The 14758-nt window shown below is 46.0% G+C and overlaps 2 pseudogenes; one reads left to right on the top strand and one right to left on the bottom strand.

Annotated features, from left to right (window-relative positions):
- The first annotated feature begins 1131 nt into the window (after positions 1 to 1131).
- LOC110125705 (glycine cleavage system H protein, mitochondrial pseudogene) lies at positions 1132 to 1706 on the top strand (annotated as a pseudogene).
- A 9130-nt stretch (positions 1707 to 10836) lies between these two features.
- On the bottom strand, positions 10837 to 14519 carry LOC139030627 (peptidyl-prolyl cis-trans isomerase A pseudogene; annotated as a pseudogene).
- Positions 14520 to 14758: the final 239 nt, after the last annotated feature.

Raw genomic sequence — 14758 nt, 5'->3', positions numbered from 1 at the left:
ACTTCAGTTGTATCCAACTCTCTGCGACCCTATGGGTTGTAAACCACCAGGCTCCTCTGTCCGTGGGATTCTCCAGGCAAGAATACTGGAGTGGGTTGCCATGCCCTCCTCCTAGGGATCTTCCTGACCCAGAGATCAAACCAGCGTCTCAAATCTCCTGCATTAGCAGGCAGATTCTTTCCCACTGAGCCACCAGGGAATCCCACTTGATAAATTACATTACATATATTCAAGGAAAGATGACTGAGCCATTAAAAATAAGGTCAATTGTTCTGAGGTATAAAGATCTCCAAACACAGAGCTGAGAAAAATAAAGGCGAGCTGCAAAGCTGTAAGTCAACCATGATGCCATTTGTGTAGGAAAATAACCGGTGTATGTTGATATATGGAGAAGGCAATGGCAACCCACTCCAGTACTCTTGCCTGGAATATCCCATGGACAGAGGAGCCTTGTAGGCTGCAGTCCCTGAGGTAACTAAGAGTCAGACACGACTGAGCAACTTCACTTTCACTTTTCACTTTCATGCATTGGAGAAGGAAATGGCAACCCACTCCTGTGTTCTTGCCTGGAGAATCCCAGGGACGGGAGAGCCTGGTGGGCTGCCATCTATGGGGTCGCACAGAGTTGGACACAACTGAAGTGACTTAGCAGCAGCATGTTGATACATACTTATAAAAAAACTCTGGAGGACTACACACTGAACTCTCAGGACTGATTGTTTCTGGAAGGTAGAGTTAGAGATTTTCACTTGTAAGATGTAGATTTCTATCATGTTTAAGTATTTTTGTAAAGGGACATGTTTCTAGTCAAAAAAATCAACAGATCAAAAACTTGTTGGAGAAAAATAATCATGATCTATTGGTTGAAAAAATACATTGTAGGAACAGTAAGTTCAATATAAGACCATGTATATATTTGGGAGGCTGAAGAGATATATATATATATATATATTCATAAAGAAAAAAACAAAATTTGAGCTAGAGGATACATGGATGTTTCTTGTATTATTCTCATATATTCTCTTAAAAATTATGAACGAAAGGGGGTATGTAAAGTGTATTAGTTTGCTAGGGCTGCTGTGATAAAGTACCACGCGCTAGGTGAACAAAACAACAGAAACTAAACAGAGCCACACCCGTGCGAACATGGCGCTGCAAGCGGTGCGGAGCGTGCGGGCCGCAGTCGGCAGCCTGCGCGCCATCTCGGCACCCAGCGCACCCTGCTCGCCGCGGCCCTGGGACTGCGGGCGGGGGCCGTCCGGGCACTGCGCACCGGCCCTGCTCTGCTGTCGGTGCGGAAATTCACAGAAAAACACGAATGGGTAACAACAGAAAACGGCGTTGGAACAGTGGGAATCAGCAATTTTGCACAGGAAGCTTTGGGAGATGTTGTTTACTGTAGTCTGCCTGAAGTTGGGACAAAGTTGAATAAACAAGAGGAGTTTGGTGCTTTGGAAAGTGTGAAAGCTGCTAGTGAACTCTATTCCCCTCTATCAGGAGAAGTAACACAAATTAATAAAGCTCTAGCAGAAAATCCAGGACTTGTCAACAAGTCTTGTTATAAAGATGGTTGGCTGATCAAGATGACATTCAGTAACCCTTCAGAACTAGATGAACTAATGAGTGAAGAAGCATATGAAAAATACATAAAATCTATTGAGGAATGAAAATGGAACCCCTAAATAAACTACTTTGAAACAACTTAATCTAGCATAGTTGTCTTAAATTAGTGGTGGATAGATATTTAAAAAGCAACTTTTAGCAAAAGAAACTACTTGTAACAATGTTTCCTGAAGAAAATACCCCTTAACTTTCTAATGCCTTCAGATAAACACTATCTTTTCCACAGCATCCTGTGATTTTTAGGCTAGGGTCCAGTTATACTATTCAGAATTCCTGAAATTATCTCTGATAAAACTAATTACAAAAATTATGTAATTCAAGGATAACATGGTTATCTTATACCTTATATGACATTGTAACTTGCTTACAGCTATCCTTGGATTTGGGTCAAAATGATCTTCCCACTAGAAATAACTGGCAGTGGAGAAAAGTTTGTTAGTTGTATAGTGTCCAGTGAAGGATATTACTGTCTTAACTTTGCAATATACTGTGTTTGCTGGTGCTATTTTTATACAGTGAAGCAACAGCCTTGCAGGAGAATAAACAATTTAATAATAAAATATTCAACTTCTTAAAAAATAAATAAATAAATAAACAGAGCCAAACAATAGTTCCAAAGGCCAGAAGTCTGAGACCAAGGTGTTGACCAGGGGCTTCCTTGGTGGTGCAGTGGATAAGAATCCGCCTGCCAAAGCAGGGGACGTGGGTTCGATCCCTCGTCTGGGAAGATTTCCTGTGCTGCGGAGCAGCTAAGCCCATGCGCCACAGCTACTGAGCCCACATGCTGCAACGACTAAAGCCCGGGCGCCTAGAGCCTGTGCTCAGCCGTGAGCGAAGACGCCACAGCAGGGTGCCAGCCAACCGCTTGAAGAGTAGCCGCTGCTCACCGAAACTGGAGAAAGCCTGCGAGCAGCAGCGAAGACCCAGCACAGCCAAAAATAAATAAGAAAAGAGAAAATTAACCAAAAAATAGTCTTGGCAAGGCCACGCTCCCTCTCACGGTGCTTGGGAAGGATCTAGTCCAGGGCTCACCCCTAGGCTTTGGCAGTTCCTAGGCAGCAGAATTCAGCCTACCAATGGCCCTCTGCATGTGCGTGCCTGTCTGCTTCTCAATTTCCCCATTTTATAAGGATAGTAGTTGCAGTGGATTGGGGCCCATCCTTTTCCAGTATGACTTCATCCTCACTAGTTCCATCTACAACAACTCTATTTCCAAATAAAATCGCATTCTGCAGGAGGAGAAGGGGACAACAGAATATGAGATGGTTGGATGGCATCATCGACTCGAAGGACATGGGTTTGGGTGGACTCCGGGAGTTGGTGATGGACAGGGAGGCCTGACGTGCTGCAGTCCATGAGGTCGCAGAGTCGGACACAAATGAGCGACTGAACTGAACTGAGGTACTGGGGGCTAGGACTTCAACATATTAACTTTTCACAGACACAATCCCACCCAAACGTAATACATATGCTCCATATAAAGATACACAATAAAAATCAAGACTTCCCTGGTGGTCCAGCAGTTAGGACTCCCAGCTTCCACCGCAGGGGCCCAGGTTTGACCACTGGTGAGGGAATTAGAATTCCCACATTCTGTGCAGTATGGCAAAAAAAAAGATGCATAATGAAACAAACACTAATGGAGCCACAACTCAGCTTAAGTAATAAAAGCTTAAAAAAAATTTTTTTTTAGCCCAGAAGGTACTATCTCAAAATGTTAATACTGACAATTTTAGTTTCCTCATTCTGTTCCTCTAAATTTCAACAACGAACATGAGCTTTTCCAGCTCATTAGGAATCATCACAGATGAAGGAGGAGCGGTCAGCCCCAGCACTGGCCCCAGCCCTGCATGAGGCTCCCTGAAGCGTCCTCAGGCTCTGCAGAGGACTCTCCATTTGCCCAAGGGCCTAATTACCAGCTCTCTCCTGGAACACCTCCTCCAGGGCCCTGATGCAACCACCAAAACACTGCCCAGGAGAGAAGGAATCTGTGCTCCAAACAGGGTCTGGCTTTCTTTCAGGTTAATTTGAGAGATTTCAAGTCCTGAATAGATCTGAGCAGGCAGAGAAATTTCTCCCAGGCAGCCATCTTGTTCTAACAAGTTCTCCAGGTAATTCAGATGCACTGTAGAGTTTGAGAACCACTTGCTTGACCACCGGGGAGGGACCTTGGAAGGCATATCCGGTCATTCTCCTCATTTTAATAAAGAGAAACAGGCATTTCAAAGAGAGGAGAAGGAGCAGGCTTGAAGGCCACAGATAATTAAGTTGTTGTTCTGTTGCTAAGTTTTGTCCAACTCTTTGCGATGCTGTGGACTGTAGCACGCCAGGCTTTCCCGTCCCTCACCATCTCCCGGACCTGAGTTTGAATTTGCTCAAATTCGTGTCCATTGAGTCGGTGAGATCATCCAGTCATAAGTGGCAGAGGTCAAACTGGAGTTTACCTGTTTCCAGAGACACCCCCCCCCCCACCCTCTGCCCCATCTGACTTTTTCCTCTGACTCAGGCAGACCACCCACATTCATCCAGATTCTCTGACATTGTCTGGAGGGTCACCGTGTGCCAGGCACCACACTCACCTGCATTAACTCAATGAATCCTCCAGATATCTGGTGAGGCTAGCTTGAGTGTAACCCCATTTTACAGAGCAGAAAACCGAACCTGGAGAGAAGTCAGGATACTTGCCTCTGCTCACGGAGTTAGAAAGGGCTGAGACAACTCAAACTAGGCTTCTCTGCCCCCAGCGCCTATGCTGTGGCTAGCAGGTTTGCAGGAAGGGCTCTTCTCCAGCATCCTTTAATTTTTTTATTTTGGCCACCCCTTGGTTCGTAGGATCTCAGTTCCCCACCAGGGAATGAACCAGGGCCCTCAGCGGTGAAAGCAGAGTCCTAATCACTGGACCACCAGGGAAGTCACTCTTCTCCGGCATCTACAATTTGACTAAGAAACAGGAAGGAAGACAAAATGCTCCCTAAGCAGGCGAAGGAGCTGGCAAATTGCCAATGCCCGAAGCTCCTGCCTTTTATGCCTAACAAAGCCCCTTGTCTTTTGGTTTTACACACAATTGTACTGACCTGTGGTGGGGGTTGGGGGGGTAACAGATGGGAAAGGCAAAGCGGATTTGAAGTAGTCACCCGGAAGGAGGAGGAGACCTGTTCTTGCCCCCTGCCCCCATCCCCTCTCACATTCTCACAGTTTCCATGCATCCCCCAAGCAGTGGGTGTGCCTTGGGGCAAGGTATCCCAGCATTTTTTCACGGCTGGGCACGCACAGAAAACCAAAATATTTACACAGCATTTGAGTAGTCTAGTGGGTATTCGGGGGATGTTTGAAAGTCTTAGTGAAAATTTCAAAATTCATTCTTCATAATATCTGTTAGGATTAGAAACTAGTATAAAGTATTATGGAAGATTTTAAAGCTCAGTTTTGTATAAAGCTTCCAAATAAAACTGGGTAAAAGAAGACAGACACAAAAGCCCAGGCACTGCATGATTCCATCTGGGTGACAGTTTGGAAAAGGCAAAAATCACAGGGACAGCAAACAGATCAGTGCTTTTCAGGGACTGGGGTGGAAGAAGGGAACTGATGGCAGAGATGCACAGGGGAGGTTTGGGAGACAGATGTATACATTCCGCATCTTCTGTGTAGTAGTGGTGAAATGACTGTTTACATTTGTGAAATATTATCTAAGTACAGAGACAAATACAGTATGATATCACTTATATGTGGAATCTAAAAAAAATACAACAAGTTCAGTTCAGTTGCTCAGTCGGGTCCGACTCTTTGCGACACCATGGACTACAGCACGCCAGGCCTCCCTGTCCATCACCAACTCCCGGAGTTTACTCAAACTCATGTCCATTGAGTCGATGATGCCATCCAGTCATCTCATCCTCCGTCGTCCCCTTCTCCTCCTGCCCTCAATCTTTCCCAGCATCAGGGTCTTTTCCAATGAGTCAGCTCTTCCATTCAGGTGGCCAAAGTAGTGGAGTTTCAGCTTCAGCATCAGTCCTTCCAATGAAAATCAGGACTGATTTCCTTTAGGATGGACTGGTTGGATCTCCTTGCAGTCCAACAGACTCTCGAGAGTCTTCTCCAACACCACAGTTCAAAAGCACCAATTCTTCTGTGCTCAGCTTTGTTTATAACCAATTCTCACATCCATACATGACCACTGGAAAAACAATAGCCTTGACTAGATGGACCTTTGTTGGCAAAGTAATGTCTCTGCTTTTTAATATGCTGTATAGGTTGGTCATAACTTTACTTCCAAGGAGTAAGTGTCTTTTAATCTCATGGCTGCAATCACCATCTGCAGTGATTTTGGAGCCCAGAAAAATAAAGTCAGCCACTGTTTCCACTCTTTGCCCATCTATGAAGTGATGAGACTAGATGCCATGATCTTCGTTTTCTGAATGTTGAGCTTCAAGCCAACTTTTTCACTCTCCTCTTTCACTTTCATCAAGAGGCTCTTTAGTTCTTCTTTACTTTCTGCCATAAGTGTGGTGTCATCTGCATATCTGAGGTTATTGATATTTCTCCCAGCAATCTTAATACCAGCTTGTGCTTCATCCAGCCCAGCATTTCTCATGATGTACTCTGCATATAAGTTGAATAAGCAGGGTGACAATATACAGCCTTGACGCACTCCTTTTCCTGTTTGGAACCAGTCTGTTGTTCCATGTCCAGTTCTAACTGTTGCTTCCTGATCTGCATACAGATTTCTCAAGAGCAGGTCAGGTGGTCTGGTATTCCCATCTCTTTCAGAATTTTCCAGAGTTTACTGTGATCCACACAGTCAAAGGCTTTGGCATAGTCAATAGAGCAGAGATAGATGTTTTTCTGGAATTCTCTTGCTTTTTCAATGATCCAACTGATGTTGGCAATTTGATCTCTGGTTCCTTTGCCATTTCTAAATCTAGCTTGAGTGTCTGGAAGTTTATGGTTATTGAAGCCTGGCTTGGAGAATTTTGAGCGTTACATTTCTAGCATGTGAGATTAGTGCAATTGTGTGGTAGTTTGAGCATTCTTTGTCATTGCCTTTCTTAGGGATTGGAATGAAAACTGAATTTTTCCAGTCCTGTGGCCACTCCTGAGTTTTCCAAATTTGCTGGCATATTGAGTTCAGCACTTTCACAGCATCATCTTTTAGGATTTGAAATAGTTCAACTGGAATTCCATCACCTCCACTAGCTTTGTTTGTAGTGATGCTTCCTAAGACCCACTTGACTTCACATTCCAGGATGTCTGGCTCTAGGTGAGTGATCACACCATCGTGATTATCTGCATCATCAAGATCTTTTTTGTACAGTTCTTCTGTGTATTCTTGCCACCTCTTCTTAATATCTTCTGCTTCTGTTAGGTCCATACCATTTCTGTCCTTTATTGTGCCCATCTTTGCATGAAATGTTTCCTTGGTATCTCTAATTTTCTTGGAGAGATCTCTAGTCTTTCCCATTCTATTATTTTCCTCTATTTCTTTGCCCTGATCACTGAGGAAGACTTTCTTATCTCTCCTTGCTATTCTTTGGAACTTTGCATTCAAATGGGTTTATCTTTCCTTTTCTCCTTTGCTTTTCACTTCTCTTCTTTTCACAGCTATTTGTAAGGCCTCCTCAGGGAGCCATTTTGCTTTTTTGCATTTCTTTTTCTTGAGGATGGTCTTGATCCCTGTCTCCTGTACACGAACCTCCATCTATAGTTCATCAGGCCCTCTATCAGATTTAGTCCCTTAAATCTATTTCTTACTTTCACTGTATAATCGTAAGGGATTTGATTTAGGTCTAGTGGTCTGAATGGTCTAGTGGTTTCCCTACTTTCTTCAATTTAAGTCTGAATTTGACAATAAGGAGTTCATGATCTGAGCCACAGTCAGCTTCCAGTCTTGTTTTTGCTGACTGTATAGAGCTTCTCCATCTTTGGCTGCAAAGAATATAATCAATCTGATTTAAGCATTGGCCATTTGGTGACGTCCGTGTGTAGAGTCTTCTCTGCCTGACCTGCCTCTTGAGAAACCTGTATGCAGGTCAGGAAGCAACAGTTAGAACTGGACATGGAACAACAGACTGGTTCCAAATAGGAAAAGGAGTGCGTCAAGGCTGTATATTGTCACCCTGCTTATTTAACTTATATGCAGAGTACATCATGAGAAATGCTGGGCTGGATGAAGCACAAGCTGGAATCAAGATTGCCAGGAGAAATATCAATAACCTCAGATATACAGATGACACGACCCTTATGGCAGAAAGTGAAGAGGAACTAAAAACCCTCTTGATGAAAGTGAAAGAGGAGAGTGAAAAAGTTGGCTTAAAGCTCAACATTCAGAAAATGAAGATCATGGCATCCGGTCCCATCACTTCATGGCAGATAGATGGGCAAAGAGTGGAAACAGTGGCTGACTTTATTTTTCTGGGCTCCAAATCACTGCAGATGGTGATTGCAGCCATGAGATTAAAAGACACTTACTCCTTGGAAGTAAAGCTATGACCAACCTATACAGAATATTAAAAAGCAGAGACATTACTTTGCCAACAAAGGTCCATCTAGTCAAGGCTATTGTTTTTCCAGTGGTCATGTATGGATGTGAGAGTTGGACTATAAAGTTGAGCGTAAAATAATTGGTGCTTTTGAACTGTGGTGTTGGAGAAGACTCTTGAGAGTCTGTTGGACTGCAAGGAGATCCAACCAGTCCATCATAAAGGAGATTAGTCCTGGGCATTCATTGGAAGCACTGATATTGAAGCTGAAACTCCACTACTTTGGCCACCTGAATGGAAGAGCTGACTCATTGGAAAAGACCCTGATGCTGGGAAAGATTGAGGGCAGGAGGAGAAGGGGACAACGGAGGATGAGATGACTGGATGACGTCATCGACTCAATGGACATGAGTTTGAGTAAACTCCAGGAGTTGGTGATGGACAGGGAGGCCTGGCGTGCTGCGGTTTATGGGGTCGCAAAGAGTCAGACACAATTGAGCGACTGAACTGTGTTGTTGGAAGAGGGTGTTTGCTATGACCAGTGCATTCTGTTGGCAAAACTCTATTAGCCTTTGCCCTGCTTCATCCTGTACTCCAAAGTCAAATTTGCCTGTTACTCCAGGTGTTTCTTGACTTCCTACTTTTGAATTCCAGTCCCCTATAATGAAAAGGACATCTTTTTGCGTGTTAGTTCTAAAAAGTCTTCATAGAACCATTCAACTTCAGCTTCTTCAGCATTACTGATCGGGGCATAGACTTGGATTACTGTGATATTGAATGCTTTGCCTTGGAAATGAACAGAGATCATTATGTCATTTTTGAGATTGCATCCAAGTGCTGCATTTCGGACTCTTTTGTTGACTATGATGGCTACTCCATTTCTTCTAAGGGATTCTTGCCCACGGTAGTGGATATAATGGTCATCTGAGTTAAATTCACCCATTGGACTGGATTCCAGTCCATTTTAGTTCGCTGATTCCTAAAATGATGTTCACTCTTGCCATCTCCTATTTGACCACTTCCAATTTGCCTTGATTCATGGACCTAACATTCCAGGTTCCTACGCAATATTGCTTTTACAGCATTGGGCCTTGCTTCCACATCCACAACTGGGTGTTGTTTTTGCTTTGGCTCCGTCTCTTCATTCTTTCTGGAGTTATTTCTCCACTGATCTCCAGTAGCAAATTGGGCACCTACCGACCTGGGGAGTTCATCTTTCAGTGCACTATCTTTTTGCCTTTTCATACTGTTCATGGGGTTCTCAAGGCAAGAATACTGAAGTGGTTTGCCATTCCCTTCTCCAGTGGACCACATTTTGTCAGACCTCTCCACCATGACCCATCCGTCTTGAGTGGCCCTACCTGGCATGGCTCATAGTTTCATTGAGTTAGACAAGGCTGTGGTCCATGTGATTAGATTGGTTAGTTTTCTCTGACTGTGGTTTCTAGTGAATAAAACAAGAAACAGACTCACAGACATAGAGAACAAACTAGAGGTTACTAGTAGGGAGAAGGAAGGGGAAGGGGCAATACGGGGATGAGGGAGGGAAAAAGTGAAAGTGTTAATCACTCAGTCATGTCTGACTCTTTGCAATGCCATGCAATGTAGCCCACCAGGCTCCTCTGTCCATGGAATTCTCCAGGCAAGAATACTGGAGAGCTTAGCCATTTCCTTCTCCAGGGGATCTTCTTGACCCAGGGATCAAACCTGGGTGTCCTGGATTGCAGGAATATTCTTTACCATCTGAGCCACCAGGGAAGCCCCCAAACTGTTAGCCACTCAGTCGTGTACAACTTCTTGTGACCCCATGGACTGCAGCTCGCCAGGCTCCTCTCTCCACGGAAAAGGACATGAATTCCTTTTGGAATTACATGAAATCGTGTGTGTGAATCTTTCCTTGTTTTGGCCACATTGTGCAACATGTGGGATATTAGACCCAGCACAGCCAAAAATAAATCAAATTAAAAATAGTAATGATAAGGGCTTCCCTTGTAGCTCAGTGGTAAAAAATCCACCTGCCAATGCAGGAGACTTGGGTTCCATCCCTGATACGAGAGGATCCCACGTGCATCAAAACTTAACTAAGCCTGTGTGCCACAACTACTGAGCCTGTGCTCTCGAGCCCGTGCTCCATGACAAGAGAAGCCAGCACAATGAGAAACGCGTGCATCACAGCTAGAGAGTAGTCCCCCACTCATCACAACTAAAGAAAAGCCCTCACAGCAATGAAGACCCCTGCACAGCCAAAAATAAATAATTTTTTAAAGTTTTTTAAAAAATTAATTAATTTATTTTAATTGGAGGCTAATTACTTTACAACATTGTGGTGGTTTTTGCCATACACTGACATGAATCGGCCATGGGTGTACACGTGTCCCCCGTCCTGAGACCCCTCCCACCTGCCTCCCCACCCCACCCCTCAGGGTTGTCCCAGTGCACCGGCTTCGAGAGCCCTGTTCCATGCATCGGACTTGGGCTGGTGATCTATTTCACATATGGTAATAGACATGTTTCAATGCTATTCTCTCAAATTATCCCACCCTCATCTTCTCCCACAGAGTCCAAAAGTCTGTGCTTTATATTTGTGTCTCTTTTGCTGTCTCGCATATAGGGTCATTGTTACCACCTTTCTAAATTCCTATTTTTTAAGTTTTTAAAAAATTGATGATATAAATGATCCCTAGACCAGCTTCAATCCAGCTCTGCCCGCCCCCCGCCCCCACCCTGTAGTCTTCTCCATTTCAGCTGATGGCAATATCATTCTTCCAATAATGGGGTTCCAAAACTATGACATCATGCTCAATCTGTCTCTTTCTTTTGTAGTTGTTTAGATCTTATTTCCTAATCATAAACTTAACTCTGGAATCCAGCTAGACTTGGAGGAGGGAAAGGCAAATAATGAAACTCAAGGAACTGCAGCAAAAGCCCAAAGATCATAGGCTGTCACCAGCAGATACAGGTGAGCAATGCTCTCCTGAGTCACGGAAGGAAAGGGCTGATGCTCAAGATGAAACACAGACAGCAATGGTGAGCCTCGTGCTGGTCTTGCCGTTCCTGGAACCAAACCCTCCACTCCTGCCACACCATGTCATGCTCCCTTTGCACCTGCCGAAGACCACATGCTTACCATCCAGCCACTCAGCCTTGGCAGTGCCGATGAGAAACCGGGAACCAGTTGTGTTAGGTACAGCATTTGCCCCAGACAAGATGCCAGGACCCATGCTTCAGGGTGAAATTCTCATTGTATTTCTCCTGTAGTTGGACCCCACCAGTGCCATGATAGTCTGAAAAGTCACCACCATGACACATAAATCCTGGAATTCTGTGAAAGCAGGACCCTCGTAACCAAACCCTATCTCCCCAGTGCTCTGAGCATGCAAGATTTTTTTTTTTTTTGCTGTCTTTGAAACTCTGCCTGCAAACAGCATGAGAGAGATGCAGCCCAAGGGTTCACTGACGATGTGGAAGAACCACAGTGGGGTTGACCTTGACTAGACATGGCAGTGGGGGGCTCCCTGCTGTGGTCCACAGCTGGCGGTGCCTCTCATCACCCCCGGTAAACACCCCAGTCTGAGGCACCATCATGTCTCCCCTGGATTGTTACTATGGGCTCCTAACCCATCTCCCTACTTCTACCCTGGACTCAACTACAATTCATTAGAGGAGCCAGGATATTCAAATTAAAATAAAAATTAGATTGTATCATTCTCTGCCTCAGCCTGGAGGAGATGGCAACCGGCTCCAGTATCCCTGTCTGAGAAATGCCATGGACAGAGGAGCCTGGCAGGCTACAAGCCATGGGGTCGCAGACTGGGACACAACTCAGTGACTGAACACACGCACTGCCTCAAACCCTCCGAGTGCTCGCAACTTTAGTGTTAGTCGCTCAGCCGTGTCCAACTCTTTGCAACCCCATGGACTGTAGCCTGCCAGGCAACTCTGTTCATGGGATTTTCAACTCCTTCAGTTCAGTTGTTCAGTCATGTCCAACTCTTTGCGACCCTATGAACCACAGCATGCCAGGCCTCCCTGTCCATCAACAACTCCTGGAGTTTACCCAAACTCATGTCCATTGAGTCAGTGATGCCATCTAACCTGCTCATCCTCTGTCATCCCCTTCTCCTCCCGCTTTCAATCTTTCCCAACATCAGGGTCTTTTCAAATGAGTCAGCTCTTTGGATCAGGTGGCCAAAATACTGGAGTTCCAGCTTCAACATCAGTCCTTCCAATGAACACCCAGGACTGATTTCCTTTAGGATGTACTGGTTGGATCTCCTTGCAGTCCAAGGGACTCTCAAGAGTCTTCTCCAACACCACAGTTCAAAAGCATCAATTCTTCGGTGTTCAGCTTTCTTTATAGTCCAACTCTTACATCCATATATGACTACTGGTAAAACCATAGCCTTGACTAGATGGACCTTTATTGGCAAAGTAATGTCTCTGCTTTTTAATATGCTGTATAGGTTGGTCATAGCTTTCCTTCCAAGGAGTAAGCGTCTTTCAATTTCATGGCTGCAATCACCATCTGCAGTGATTTTGGAGCCCAGAAAAATAAAGTCAGCCACTGTTTCCACTGTTTCCCCATCTATTTGCCATGAAGTGATGGGACCGGATGCCATGATCTTAGTTTTCTGAATGTTGAGCTTCAAGTCAACTTTTTCACTCTCCTCTTTCATCAAGAGGCTCTTTAGTTCCTCTTCACTTTCTGCCATAAGGGTGGTGTCATCTGCATATCTGAGGTTATTGATATTTCTCCTGGCAATCTTGATTCCAGCTTGTGCTTCATCCAGCCCAGCATTTCTCATGATGTACTCTGCATATAAGTTACCTCAGAATAAAAGCCAAAATGACCGCCAAGGACATTCCTGCTCTGGCCCCCAACCTTGGTCCTGTCACGCCCAGGTCTTGGCCCCTCCTTGCTCATTCTGCTCCAGCTACACTGACCGCTTCAGTGTCTTTTAAACCTGCCAGTCCCACTCCTGGCCTCAGTGAAAGTGAAGTGTTAGTCGCTCAGTCATGTCCAACTGTTTGTGACCCCATGGACCGTAGCCCACCAGGCTCCTCTGTCCGTGAACTTCTCCAGGCCAGAATACAGGAGTGGGTAGCCGTTCCTTTCTCCAGGGGATCTTTCCAACCCAGGGATCGAACCAAGGTCTCCTGCCTCGCAGGCAGATTCTTTACCATCGGAGCACCTGGGAAGCCCACTCCTGCCTCAGGACCTTTGCAGATGCTCCGCCCTTGGCCTAGAATCGTCTTCCTCTCTATATTCCCATAGTGTGTCCCATTTTTTCATGTCTCTGTTCTTCATGTCTCGATCATACTTGATATTTCCTAATTTTGTTCTGTAGAACTCACCACCCTCCAATATTTACTTCTCTGTTTGTGTCTGTCCCCCTCACTAGAATGTCAACTCTACAAGGTCAGTGATTTTTTTTTCAGTGATTTTTTGGGGAACTTTGTATTCACCACTGTGTCCCTAGAACCACAGAGGGTCCTCCATAAGTGTTCACTTTAGGGAATTCCCCGGTGGTCCAGTGATTAGGACACCAAGCTTTCACTACTCAGGGCTCGGGTTCAATTCCTGGTTGGGGAACTGAGATCCCACAAGCCAGGCAGGCAAAAAACAAAGTTCACGTTAATGAATGAAAGGGATGCCTGAAGCCTGGGAAGAAGAGATTTAGTCAAGGTCATGGCCATCCAGAATCAATGGCTTTTGGTCTTGGAAGGAACAAAGCGTCGATTCCATAGCTCTGGCCCAAAGTCCTTCACAGAGCCATGCCAGGCTCTGGGGCTAAAACCAGGCCAGTGGGCCTTCATCCCCGGGACTGACGGAATGCCCAGCCCCCAGAGGATGTGTGACTGACTCTGCCAGGAGGGCTTACACAAACCAAGCCAAGACGGGTAATGGGGGCAGGGTCTCCTCCGAACAAGGAAACCTGAAGATTGCAATGCCGCAGGGAGGTCTCCACTGGTGGAGGCCAAGGCAAGGAGCCACCTCCCCACCCCTCCGGCTGCCTGCGTGCAGGCACTGGAGACCCTAGAGAGTCTGCACTGCTGGGCCCTACAGGAGTGGGCAGGGAGGAAGGCCGGCAGTTTCCAAGCAGGAGAGCACAAGTTGAAGCCGCTGTGGGTAACCCAGAGGACAATGGGCAGATTCCAGGTGCCCCAGGCTCCCTTCCACGGGTTTCCCAGGTGGCGCTAGTGGTCAAGAACCTGCCTGCCAATGCAGGAGTCACAGGAGACCCAGGTTCAGTTCCAGGGTAGGGAAGATCCCCTGGAGAAGGGCATGGCACCCCACTCCAATATTCTTCCCTGAAGAATCCCATGGACAGAGGAGCTTGTCGGGCTATACAAATCCACAGGGGCGCAAAGCGTCTGACGCGACTGAAGCTACTCCGCACGCACGCTTGGTATGCGCCCTTCCCATTGTTGGCACCACACCAGCAGAGGGCGCCCTGGCACCACAAGGTCCAGGTTCCGCCACCTGCCGCCCTCTGGTGGCCACACCGGTCAGAGCGGGCAGGGAGCCCTGGATCTCCCCTGCCACTTCCAGGAGAGGGGTTCCAACTAAACAGGGGAATGTCCAAAGACAGGGAGCGGGGCCCCGGCGGCCCTGGGTCTGGCCTGGGCCCACCCTGGCCAGCAAGGCGAGGCCAGCG

This window comes from Odocoileus virginianus, chromosome 2, assembly GCF_023699985.2.
Source record: "Odocoileus virginianus isolate 20LAN1187 ecotype Illinois chromosome 2, Ovbor_1.2, whole genome shotgun sequence".
NCBI lineage: Eukaryota > Metazoa > Chordata > Mammalia > Artiodactyla > Cervidae > Odocoileus > Odocoileus virginianus.
The sequence above is the reverse complement of the archived record's forward strand: the minus strand, read 5'-3'. Positions and strand labels throughout refer to the sequence as shown.